Source organism: Pelodiscus sinensis, chromosome 12 (genome assembly GCF_052426305.1).
Source record: "Pelodiscus sinensis isolate ZL-2025 chromosome 12, ASM5242630v1, whole genome shotgun sequence".
Taxonomy (NCBI): Eukaryota; Metazoa; Chordata; order Testudines; family Trionychidae; genus Pelodiscus; species Pelodiscus sinensis.
Genome location: NC_143063.1, coordinates 25,386,322 through 25,399,587, shown reverse-complemented (window position 1 = coordinate 25,399,587; position 13,266 = coordinate 25,386,322).

The following is a 13,266-nucleotide window of genomic DNA, read 5'->3' as shown; positions in this document are numbered from 1 at the left end:
GCATACAGTCCGACACCTCTTTCTGTAGTTGCTCTGCCCATTGTACTACTCCATGGCCTCTCTCATGCTCCTGAAGCTGCAGCACTTTCTCCTTTGTGGGTCAGCCCTCAAGCCAAGTCACACTGAAGTTCTCCCCTTCAGGAGTATTATGAAAGTCTCTTTCCAAACTGCCACCTGCAGGCCCCATATAAGCAGTCCGTACCCATGCCACTCCTGAAGTATTTTTAAGGAACCTGGGTCTGCCCTCTCCATCAGGTTCCAATCCAGGGACTTATCCCAGCAGCTCATATCTTTACTCTCCCAGCCTTTACAATGCCTTCCTTGGTCTGCATCCTCTCAGATGATTACAGACTTCTACTCTTCTCCCTTGCAGTAGGGAGTGTGACTGCAGACTCCCTTCCCTGTTGCCAGTTTCTTGGCTTTACGGAAGCCCTGCTTGTTTCTGGCCAGGAGGGCTTCATCCCCAGGCAAGCCTCACTGCATCTGGACTACCCTCCATGTGCAGCCTAAGCTAGTTGGCCACTCACCCTTATTCACTCCTCCAGGTGTGTGGTGAATGCCCCATGATACTGCTGTAAAGGATTAAAAGTACCATTCATGAAAAACCTGGAAACAACTGTAAGTCACTCTGCTATAATAAGACAACTGAGCCTGTTTTGGCAGTGTAATGGGGCTAGAACCTAAGGTCAAAAGGGCTATAGAGAAGTCCTCTAGGCTGCTAGAGTGGTTAGGAAGAAACCAGCTGATCAGAAGCCAAGAGTGACTATAGAAGATGCTGCAGGACAAGAGGCAGATGAGTTGCAGCCCAGACCTGGAAAGGGGAAGGCCAAAGGTGGCTGGCTGAAGACAGAACCAAGGACAGCTCAGAGTGGGGTGCTGTTTAGGACACTGTCTCCATAAGAAGAAGCCCTGGAGGCACTACTCTTCTACTGAGTGGGGAGGAAATGGATTGAGAGTATGAACTGGACTGAGGGTAAGAGTGGGACACTGGGATGGTGCCCCAGTAAAGTATGTGCTCCAGAAGGGGTCATGATTACACACAAGGCTGTGGGACTGGGCCAGGGGGGCTAAATAGCCGAAAAGGCTGAAGATTGAGGGCAGTGCAGGCACACACATTCAGCCAAATGAGGGTGCTCATTGGAGGTGAGTGTCATGCCGTTAAAGGCAGTTACTGAACTAGCTGCTTAATTTGAATCAAAACTGTCTTGCTGCCCAAATTTTGTGACCAAAAATGATACAGCATATTGACACAGAACATACCTGTTAACAAAACAGTACTTCTTTTGTTAAGAGAAAGTGGTTTATTCTTTCAAACATCAGTTCTTCTTTTCTTAATTAAGGAACAAATGACACTGTCAGGCAGAACATCTGAAATTCTCTTACTAATAACCAATTACAGAAAATGGCATTCAAGTACAATATATTGTAAAGAAACTTTTTCAGGATAAAATGAAGTGAAAGTGAAGCAAATGAAATAAATGCTATGTGGATTAGAGCTTCCCAAAAAAGTCTTCATATTTTGTTAGGAGTACTTTTCCATTCCCTCTTTGACCAGACACTCCTGAAGGTAAATAACTCTAGAAGAGATAAACACCGAGATAAATCTTAGTGAGTAATACTGGTTCTCTTACCAGTGCTAAGCCAGTGCAACAATTAGCTATTGGCCTAAGATGTACTTGAGCAGAAATATTGTCCACTGTTTCCAAGAAGAATATTTATGGTCTAAAAGATTGGTGGTGTTACAATACAACATGCAAGTATACAGTGTAGCAAGTCTTGCAAAATTCTTCACACAGTATGTCACAACCAATAATATGGGGTTAATTACTTTGTATTCCCAAAAGTTCTGTGGTTGCTAGCACCATGCAGTTCTTAATATATGTCAGTTTATTAGAATGGTCTTAATTTAGTTATTACTTTTTAATGACCCATAAGCACCATAAAGGTCCTGAAAAAACCCACTATTGACCATCGAAAAAAAGCCAAGCAGAATACATGTTTCTTATCATACTGGGAGCTTATTCAATCTGGGTATGTCTACACAGCAAAGTTATTTTGAAATAACTTTACTAGCATCTACACAGCCAAACCACTATTTCGAAATTAATTCGAAATAGCTGAGCACTTATTTCGAATTTGGTAAACCTCATTCCCTGAGGAATAACGCCAAATTTGAAATAGCTATTTTGAAATAAGTGCTGTGTGGACACTTATATCGAAATAGGGGGCCTCCAGCCTTCCCAGGGTGCCCTGGTGGCCACTCCTGCCTCAACCAAGAAAACCCTCCCTGGAGCCCTTAAAGGGGTTGACTCTGGCCACGGTGCCTGTGCCAGCTCCAAGCCTGCCAGTCCAGAGCCAGCAGTCACTGAGGGTGGGGGGAATGAAACTCTGGTGAGACTGGGGAAAGGAGGTGGGAGAGGGGAAGAGAGAGGGTGGGAGGGGGAAACCTGAGAGGAGGGAGATGGAAGGGGGAAGCAAGGGCAAGAAGGGGGAGGGGAAGCTCAGGGTTCATGGGGTCTCGCTGGTCCAACTTGATTTTCATGCAAACCTGTCCCTGGGCTCACATGTGGCCTTTGGTGGCCAGGCTGGCAGCTCCTCCCTGGACCAGGAAGGTGTTTGCCTTCTCTGGGCCCTGGCAGGCTCCTGGGAACTGGCAGACTGCTCCTGGGGAGCGGTGGAGGGCTGGCTGCCAGTGGCTTGCTGGCTCATGTTTTGGGGCCACTGGGTCAGTAGCAGTGACTGCTAGAAGATTGACCTCCGGAGCATCAATCTTTTGGTAAGTATAGATGTGCCTTAACTGTTGGAAGGTTACAAAAATAGTTACAAAAATGAAAAGTACTTTGTAACACTGACAGGCAGAATCGAACTTGGGAGCTCTGGAGCTTAGTGTATGAGCTAAAAGCCAGCCACCTGTTAGTTAAGGCTGTAGAGAAGACTCATTATTCTCTCTGTAAGTAGTCTCAGTGCAATTAGATGGGACAATGAACCACACCCAGAATGTGTGTAGGTTACAACTTCAACATTGTGCTAGCATATATAACGAGGATAGCAAAACAGCATTATTTGTTAGTCCTCATTGAAGGAGTGATTTCATCCTCATTTACGGTATGTTTTTCAGCAGCTTTCTTTTCAAGCGGGTGTCCACCCCATGCATCCCTTAATTTATCCACTCATTCCTACAGTTCATCCAGCCCACTGCTCTTTATAAGGCTAATGGAAGAGTTGTTTTTGATCATTTCATTTCAGTAACTCTGATAAAGGTCTTCTCATCTTGTGCCAGTCAAGCTTCAAAAACATTGGGGTTTTAAGACGGTTTCTTCTTTGGTATCTAACTTGCTCTTGCTTATGATTCATATCCATAGGAACAAGCCATTCTGACATATGATCATATAAATCATCAACCTCTTTCAGTGTGGATTTCTTGTCATCTCCAGATTGCTTTATTGAGGTCATTATAGGGCGCTGCTGCCAGTGCTATTTGTCTTCTAATTTTGTTCTCACTTCTGTCTTTTCAATCCATTTTATTTCCCAGGCAAATATACATTCAATTATTTCAATAGGTCATCCATTCAGTGACAGAGATCCAATTCATTAACTTCTGTTATTGGTATGAATGACACCATGAGTTGTTGGGTTCTTAGAGCATCCATAAACCTGGGGTCCTTCACCTCAGTCTCATTCTTCAGCAGGGTATAAAACACAAGCAGTGAACTAGATAGATGGGAAAAGCCCCCAATAAAGCTTGTTATTAAGCAAAAAATTAATATTAAGGAAACAGTTTCAAATTCTGCTATCTTCACTGAAATTGTGTCTTTCATTTACTGGAAGAATTGAATTCCATAAGGAACTGTGATTGTACTTTTCAAGGTCCAAGACAAGCTATGGGTCAGACCTCAATTAGGGTGCAAAATTTATGGAATTTACTAAGGCATCACCCCCATTTCCTCTGTTCCTCCTCCCCTGGGCAGTGTTACTGAAACATTTTCTAAACATTGCTAAATCTTCGTTAGCCAAGGAATAAAGTGGCCATATGAGACACTGAGGATCACAGGATTTCACTTAGGATATATACCATTTTCCAAAAACTCCCTCTGTCAGAACCATTCCAACCAATATGAATCAACTGGGTAGATTTAGCCCCTGGTTATACTTCTTTCTAGAGAAAATTGAAAAAAAAATAGTTCAAAACTTTTCAGTAACTAATTGTGGGTTTTGGAAAATAATTTGTTAAAATAAAACATTAAAAGCTGAATATTTTTGTTAAACTGCTTTCAAAAACCTGAAATGTTTTGGGATTTAGTTTGGGGTTTGTTGAGTTTTTCTTTTGTTTTTGTTTTGTTGTTCTTGGTTGGATTTTTGTTTTTAATGAAAACAAAAAATATTGAAGGAAATTTTGGGAAAAAATCAGTTGCATGGTTTGAACAGCCAACAGTTGAGATCTATTTTCAAATAAAACTGAAAATCAGATTGTTTAAAGGAAAAGTGTTATAGTGACAAAATACTATAAATTTATTTAAATGTACTAAAGTACTCTGAGTGGAATAAGCAAAATTTTCTACACTGTATTGTATGAGACATTGTACAGTTCACCAAATTATTTATTAATACAGAAAGATACTTTTACATTAGCCCAGAGGAGCCAAACAATACTATCTAAGCTATTTCAGGTGTTTTCCTATGTGTAGGATAGGAGCAGTTAATATGTTTAATTATCTTGATGCTTCCACGGAAAAAAAATAGTTTTGGATAATACTAGTTTTGGATGCCACTAGACAGTGGCTGACCACCTCACTAATTCCCATCAAGTTTAACTTCATGAGCATAGTTTTTAAGCTATTCCTCTCCCTCCCAGGTTTTCTTCACATATCTCTGTGGCAAGTAGAAACTGAATCATATTATTTTTCACTTGCCTCTTCCATGAAATGTGCTTCTTTTATCCAACAGTTGTCCATCAATGTGTTTCTTCTGGCTGACCCGCAAACAAAAAATCATGTTCGGTAGGTTGTTGGGGTTTGGGTTTTTTTGAAAGGGTACTTTGTTTTTCTTTTGGCTGCTTTCTGGCTGTCTTTTCCTGAGAAAGCTTTAAGGGTTCTTATCTAACTGATCTGTACTAGAGTGCATAGAACATATGCTTTCCTTCCATTTCCTTCCATTTCCTTCTACCACTAGTCTTTTCCCATAAATAAAAACCCAAACATTGCCTGTATTTGATATTCTGCTATGCTGCAAAGTCATTTTGGTTTTTAGTAGGTATCTTGGGAGCATTCATGTTCATCTCTTGATATTGGGAAATCACTTACAACAAATTAATTGTATGCTAAAGTCCTTGAATAATATCATTTTTAGCAACTTAATAAATTAGTATTTATAAAAGTGCTTTGAGATCCTTAGATGAAAGGTTTCCATTATTGTTGGTTTTCCAAACTGTGTCCCAAGTGTATGCTGGTATGTAATCCTGCATGACATTTGCTTTGAAGTATTTAAGCTAAACAGGAATGCCACAGCTTACAACTGATTGTGGTTTTTGATAAAAATCTTCCTATTCCTTTGCATCTGCTCACTCTGTGAAGGTATAAGTTTTCATTATTCTTGATTCATATTTTATTAAGAACAAGATTAGCTTGCCATTCACTTGTCTCAAGTCACTGGGTGCTCTAACAATGTCCTTCAGTGTAACCACAGCAACCTTGCATATATGGTATTGTGGATATCAACTGATTGATGCAGTCATCTTTGATAACAAAATACAGGACTATGTAGCACTTTAAAGACTAACAAGATGGTTTATTAGATGATGAGCTTTCGTGGGCCAGACCCACTTCCTCAGATCAAAGTGGGTCTGGCCCACGAAAGCTCATCATCTAATAAACCATCTTGTTAGTCTTTAAAGTGCTAAATTGTCCTGTATTTTGTTTCAGACTAACACGGCTACATTTCTGTCATCTTTGATGTTTTCTTTGCTGCAAACACCTCCAACTCACTGCACTAATTCTTTATATTTAGATGTATTTTTTTCTGCTCCTCTACCAGTGAATGGGTACTAAGCTTTAACTATGGTTCTTGATACTAGAAAATGTATGCCATAGTAAAGAAAAGGATTCCTTTCCCCATGATTACTCTTAACACAGGAGAAAGACAGTTTAGCAGGAAATACTCATCTGGGATGTAAATAAAAACATTGATGGTCAATACAGTTTACGTGAACAACTTGAGCCAAATTCAAAAGTTTACATATGTTAGGAGATCTAAATTGCTATTCTGGTCAGCTCATATTCATAACTTATGAAAGGGATACTACCAATGGACACCATGTAAACTCACACACATTTACCAATGTGTATCTTATCTACTAGACCCTGAATGTGACCCATTGACTCTAAATGAGTTTATGGAAGTGTAAGTAAATATAAACCAATGTAACGTACACACCAAGGAATAGGCCCTCTGACAAGGTGAGGTGAAGGGGGTAATTTCTCCGGGGGATAGTGATTCTAAAGGGCCCGGGGCTCCCACTGCTGCCACTGCTACTGCAACAGTACCTGGAGCTCACCTTACCCAAGGGCCTGGCATGGCTGTCATCTCCTCTGCCATGGAACAAGAAGGCAGGAATATAACAAGAAAAATAATTAACAGGAAGCTGTAATAATATGTAAACTAAAAATAGGTCATCATACTTTAGCCCGAGGTGGGCAAATACCAGCCTGCAGGCCAGATCCAGTCCACCAGGGTTAACTCCTGGTGGGTCCCCATTGCTATATTTAACTGCATGGCTATGGGTACCGGTCATCACCATTCCCAGACAATGGAAGATGCAGGAAGCGGTGTCCCAGTCTGCACCACTTCCCGCAGCTCCCATTGGCCAGGAACAGCGATTTGCAGCCAACAGGAGCTGTGATTGCTGGTACCCATGACTGTGCAGGGAAATATAGCGGCAGCTTGCCAGGGGCTAACCAAGTTATTGCCCTCCTCTACGTTGGCCTCTCAGTTAAAATCTTAGATTTTCTTCTGGCCTCTTAGCCAGAAAATTATTTCAGTTTAGATTTCTCTCCATGAGTAAATGGTGTAGATTGCAATCAAGCATTGTAGGAAGAGATTGTGCATAAATGAATCTAACTTTTATCCCTGAACACATTACCTCAGAAATGGCTCTGTGGATGTGCCACTCATACTCTGACTCATTGTAGGACATAACTATTATGATGGAATTACTTCTACCAATTTAAGTAAATTAAATGGTGGGTCATTTTCTGAATTCAATATGAAAACTGGCATAATAATATTGATTCTAGTCAGTGACCTGTTAAAGATTAATCTCATTGATTTAACACCATATAATTTATTTGAAGACTTCTCAGCCCTGCTGTTCTTGAGTATATTTATTTCCCTTCCTGAGGAGGCTCTTTGGAGGAGCTCCAAAACCAATAAAAGAAAGGGTGGGGAGAGAATGAGTAGGGAGGAGAAAACTTCAGCACTGCTGGCAGTTTTTGATAAATTTGAGCAGTCAGTCTTGAATTCCATATTACCTGTGGTGAAGCAATAGGCCCTTCTGGACTTATTTGGGGCTCTTTGGATGAAGCATTCTATGGATGGCAGGTGTCAGTTACGGACATTATTATTATTTTAAAGAAGACTTCACTGTGGAAATCTTTATAGAGCCGGATTTCTCATTGTATCCAGGTAGTATAATATGCCCGGCTATAAAGAAGGCTTCTATATTTCTGTAAGGTACCCTTGATCAAGGGTCTTGAATTGCAATCATAATGCTTCCTTTAGAGGCAAGCCATTGCACAGCAGCTATGCACTTACAGTATATATTTTTATCTCTCAGATGAGACAGGAAGAGGCCAGTAAGAACATTTTTCATAAGCAAAAAGGTTTAAACCTTGAATATAGACTTTTAAAACTTGCATATATTTCAAGTTATTGGTACTTGGCTGCTCCATAATGAAAGCTGTGGTCAATAAATAACCCAGAGCAAAAGTAGACTGATTTCAGGTGAGGAAAATGCCAGACAGCCAGAAAGAAATCATCTATGCAAGGAGTATTACTTTGATATGCACCAGTTCTTCACTCTTACTGCATTCTTTGGACCAGATTCTGATCTCAGTTATTCAGGGTAAACCCAGAGTAATTCTTGTGATTTCATTAGCAATGTAGCTGATGTTCACTGTTGTAAGCTTCTATCCTCCATGGTTCAGTTCAATCCTTTTTTATTTATTTGTATTGAGATATTCACAGGTACATCGATGATAACCATGGTCCAAACACCCCACAGAAAGAACAGACAGTTGAACCTGCAATAAAACACAGTTAAGTCAACTGATGGTACATGACAACATTAATATACTGTAAAAGTATATCAGGTCTTTTATGAAAGCTTGTAATGTTCTAAACTTAATAATCACTATGAGGTTCTCTGGGTACATAAATACACAGTTCTTTATGTACATAAATACATACATTCATAAGCATGAATAAATATATTTATTTATGTACATAGAGAACTGTGCTTCTAAAGAGAAGCAATCAGAGAGGGAGAGGTACAAAGTCTTTATCCAGAACCGGACTCAAGAAAGGATCAGTACAACCCTGGAAAAGACAGGATGCTAAGGATTCAGTTTAAGGAGATGACACACTGAAACCCTTTAAATAACAGTGACCAGTCCTGAAAATATGACCAGGCACTAGGTTAATTGTGATAATTCATGATAGTTACCTCAATGAAGGAATTTGTGGGCTCAGATCCAGGGGTTCTACAAACTGGGATGTATATTAAGCAAGATATCTGAAGGACAGTCAGGCTATGTCTACATAGCAGCATTATTTCAGAATAACTTGATATTATTCCAAAATAACAGTCCACATCCACACACAAGCAGTTATTTCGATATAATGTTGAAATAATGTTGAGCTGGAGGACTGCTTACTCTGATTCCTGTAGTCCTCATTCTACAAGGAGTAAGGGAAGTCGGGGGAAGAGTGCTCTGTCTTGAAATAACTGCTGTGTAGACAGCACCAAAAGTCAAAATGAGCTGTTTCGACTTAAGTTACACAATTAGTGCAGCTCAAGTTGCGGAGCTTTTTTCGGGTTTAGCCCTGCTGTGTAGACATGCCCTCAGTGTGTCAACCCAGAGCATAAGTTATGGTTACCTATACTGTATGTGTCAGAGACCTTGCAGATAGATGTAAGTCCCATCTCCACTGAAAACAGTGGCATAAAATTCATGTTGATTTCTTTGGTACAGAATCTGACCCGCAGAACGTTCTAAACAACTCATGTGTTCTCAAGAGCTGATAAGATGGCCCAATGTCTCTGTAGTATCTTGTCTTCCCTGGAAGTGGGAGGGCAATGGAGCCGGTTGCACTTCCTGATTCTCAAGCAAGTTTTGGGCTGACTAGAGCTTTAACACAGTGTCCCTTGGGTATGTCTACACTGCAGCTGGGCGTGAGCCTCCCCGTCTGGCGAAACAGCTTGTGTAGTGGGGCCCATGTTAGTGTGCTGAAAATACCAATATGGATGCTGCAGCTCAGGCATTTAAGACCTCTGGCTCCCTAGGCTTGAGCCTAAGCCACAATGCCCATACTTCTATTTTTACTTTGCTATCCTCAGACCTGCTAGCATGAGTCTGACACCACTAGCAGAGAGGTGTGCTCCCTGCTGTGCAGTGTGTAGGTATATCCCTGGGCTCAATCTGCCCCACCCTCTTTAAGCTCTTCCAGCACCTTCCTTGGAATGCCCCACATTGGCAGTGGGAATCCTCAGCAAGGGAAATTCATTCACTTTTCAAACCTTTTCACAAAGCAAACGAAGATGGTCACAAGGTTCGGCCACACCTGGCTACCTGTATTTTGAAATTAGTGAACCAAAAGGTGAAGATCCATAACCATACAACCATGGAAATCAGTGAGGTTTCTTTGGCCTAAAAGTTTCTTGCTTAAGCTTCTTTTTTTCTGACTAAAGCTTATATTAATTAAAGAATACTGCCTGTTTATTTTAGTACAGATAGTTACAGGGCTGGCCTTACCATGAGGCGGCCGCCTCAGGTGCCAGACTGTGGAAGGGTGCCACTAGGACCCAGAGTGTAGAAAATTGTGTCTGCTGCTGGTGCATATGTATTCTCTCTGCTCTAGATGCACAGAAATGGTGGCGTGCTGTGCTGGTGGAAGGAGGGCACAAGAGACATAACAGGCAGGCAGGAGAAAAGGGAGTATGGGGGCATCATTTGAGCTCCCCACCTCAGGTGTCAAAATGTTGTGGGCTGGCCCTGGATAGTTATTAGTTATTGACATTATCTTTTAAAAAGTATGTAGATATTTGCATAAGCACCGACTTGGAGCATCTGCAGAGTAAATTTAGTGAATGCTCAGCACCCACAGGAAGCCAATCTGCCCCCACTCACCCACCTGGTGCGTCTTATCTGTTGGTAGCCCCACTGATTAATTCCTCCCCCACCTTCCCAGAACTCATAGTCAGCCTGTGGAACTCCTTGCTAGAGGATGTTGTGAAGGCCAGGACTTTGAGAGCTTAAAAAAGAGCTACATGAATTCATGGACCATAGGTCCATCATTGGCTACTAGCCAGGATGGGCAGGAATGGTGTCTCTAGCTTCTGTTCCTCAGAAGCTGGGAATGAATGACTGGGGATGGATCACTTCATGATCACCTGTTCTGTCCATTCCCTCTGATGCATTGGCCACTGTCAGAAGACAGGATACAAGGCTAGATGGACCTTTGGCATGATCCACTATGGCTGTTTGTATGTTCTTGTGCCGCCTGCTTGCTGTGAACAGCAGTTTTGTGGTGTTCAGGAGTCTCCAGGCAGGAAGGAGAAGGAGTAGGATTGGACTGTGCTTGAGGGAATAGGAGGACAGAGGTGAAAAAGAGGCAGGGCAGGGTGGAGGCTTTGGGGAAGGGGGGATTGGGCATAGGGTGGAGGGGGGGGGGATCAAGCACCTCTTGGGTAGAAGGAAAGTAAGCACCTAGGGTTATCTGGCTCCTGTAAATGAAGTATTTACTGATATTTACATTATATAAAATAATTAGCTAGGAACAGTAACATAGTATTATAAAGTAATTCCTCAAACTGCCCTCTAATTGTAATTCCAAAGTGGAAATTCTTTTCTGAAACTAGTATTGTCTTTAGACAGATTAAGCAAATTATTGTGTATTTTTATTAACAGTTCTTGAAGAATAGTCTAACACAAGACTGGTGACTAACCACAATATATAATTCCTCATAAAAGCTAATTGACAATTGCGTTTCTTAAAGAGCACAGGAATTAATCATGATTAAAATCATTACAATGAAATCCAAAGGAATTAAAAATGATTTACCACTAATCGAACATTTTTGTAAATATTATGACTACTGAAGGTGGTACTAATATCGGTTAATAATTCAACAGCCTAGAATTCCCTATTTCATAAACACATTGCCTATAAATTATACGATAGTAGCTGAAAGGTAACATTGCTTGTTCATGAATGTGACATGGCTTATGTAAGAAGTAACAATTTGGCTCTGTTACTACTGACACTTTCACATCAACATGCTCAGCACTAAGACCATGACACACTTTATGTAAAATCTTAAACTGATTTAGCCTCATGCCATATACAGGCAGTCCCCGAGTTACGCGGATCCGACTTATGTCGGATCCGCAGTTACGAACGGGGATTTTCTCGCCCCGGAGGACTGGAGCGGCGGGACGCCTGGTCCCGCCGCCCACCTCCTCCAGGGCGAGAAAAGCTGCTCCCCGTCTCCCTGGTCTGCTGGGGGAGCCAGCAGACCAGGGAGACGGGGAGCAAAGCGGCGGAGGACCAGGCCGGACCCACGGTGCTGATCTGGAAGCGCCCCGGTCCGGCCCCGGGTCCTCCGCCGCTTTGCTCAGCGTCTCCCTGGTCTGCTGGGGGGGGACACAGCTAGTGCCCCCCCCCCCCCAGCAGACCAGGGAGACGTGGAGCAAAGCCCGGGGCCTGTGGTAGAGCAGGTGGGGCGCTGCCGGTTGGTCCCGCAGCACCACTCCTTGGCGCTACTGGACCAACCCGGCAGCACCCCAGCTGCTCTGCCCCAGGAGTCCTGATTCAGCCGCTGCTGATCAGTTTCAGCAGCGGCTGAATCAGGACGCCTGGGGCAGAGCAGCTGGGGTGCTGCTGGGTTGGTCCAAGAGCGCCGAGGAGCGGCCGCGCTACTGGACCAACCCAGCAGCACCCCAGCTGCTCTGCTCCAGGGGTCCCCAAGTCAGCCGCTGCTGAAACTGACCAGCGGCTGACTACAGGAAGCCCGAGGCAGAGTTGCTCTGCCCCGGGCTTCCTGGAATCAGCTGCTGATCAGTTTCAGCGGCAGCTGACTTGGGGACGTCTGGGATTCTTAAGTTGAATCTGTATGTAAGTCGGAACTGGTGTCCAGATTCAGCCGCTGTTGAAACTGATCAGTTTCAGCAGCGGCTGAATCTGGATGCCAGTTCCGACTTACATACAGATTCAACTTAAGAACAAACCTGCAGTCCCTATCTTGTACGTAACCCGGGTTGCCTGTATTGACAGTAAACAAATAGAGAGATACAATTATGGGGGAGCACAATATTAAAATAATAATAGATATGAAGACAATTTTCAGGAGAAATAAACTTTCCCATATTATTTGAAGTAATATAATATAAAGTGGTGGTGACGATGATTACACACGGTGTGCTAAGAGCTGAAAACCTTATCCTCTAGGGCCCTGATCTTGCAGTGACTTCTTGTGGGCAGGCACTTGTGACCACATCAAGCCCCACTGAATTCAGTAGGACTCCAGTAGGCCAACAGTTCTCAGGCCACAAATGTCATTACAAGGTTGTGGCGCAGATTTAAGCCTAAGACAAATGAGGGGAGATGGAATAAAACAAAGCACGGTCAAAAGTTACTATCACAAAATCAGGTGATTATTTAAACTTGTTATGTATACTCAGGGCAAAACTTTGTGCTGTGCTTCTAGGGCTTCATCTAGATTTCAGGCTTATTTCAGAAGAAGCTTTTCCGGTAGTGATCTTCCAAAAAATCTTCTTTTGAAAAAGAACATCCACGCAGCAAAAGCACTTTGAAAAAGTGATCTGCTTTTTCAAAAGATAGCGTCCACACTGAATGGATACTATCTTACATTTAAGCTGTGATTACTATGGATGCAGTGGCCACCAGGGCACCTGTGTTTTTTCCTCTTTCCTCTTCTTTCAAAAGAACTCCCTCTTCCCTGTCCACACACGCCTTTTTCTGAGGGTACGTCCA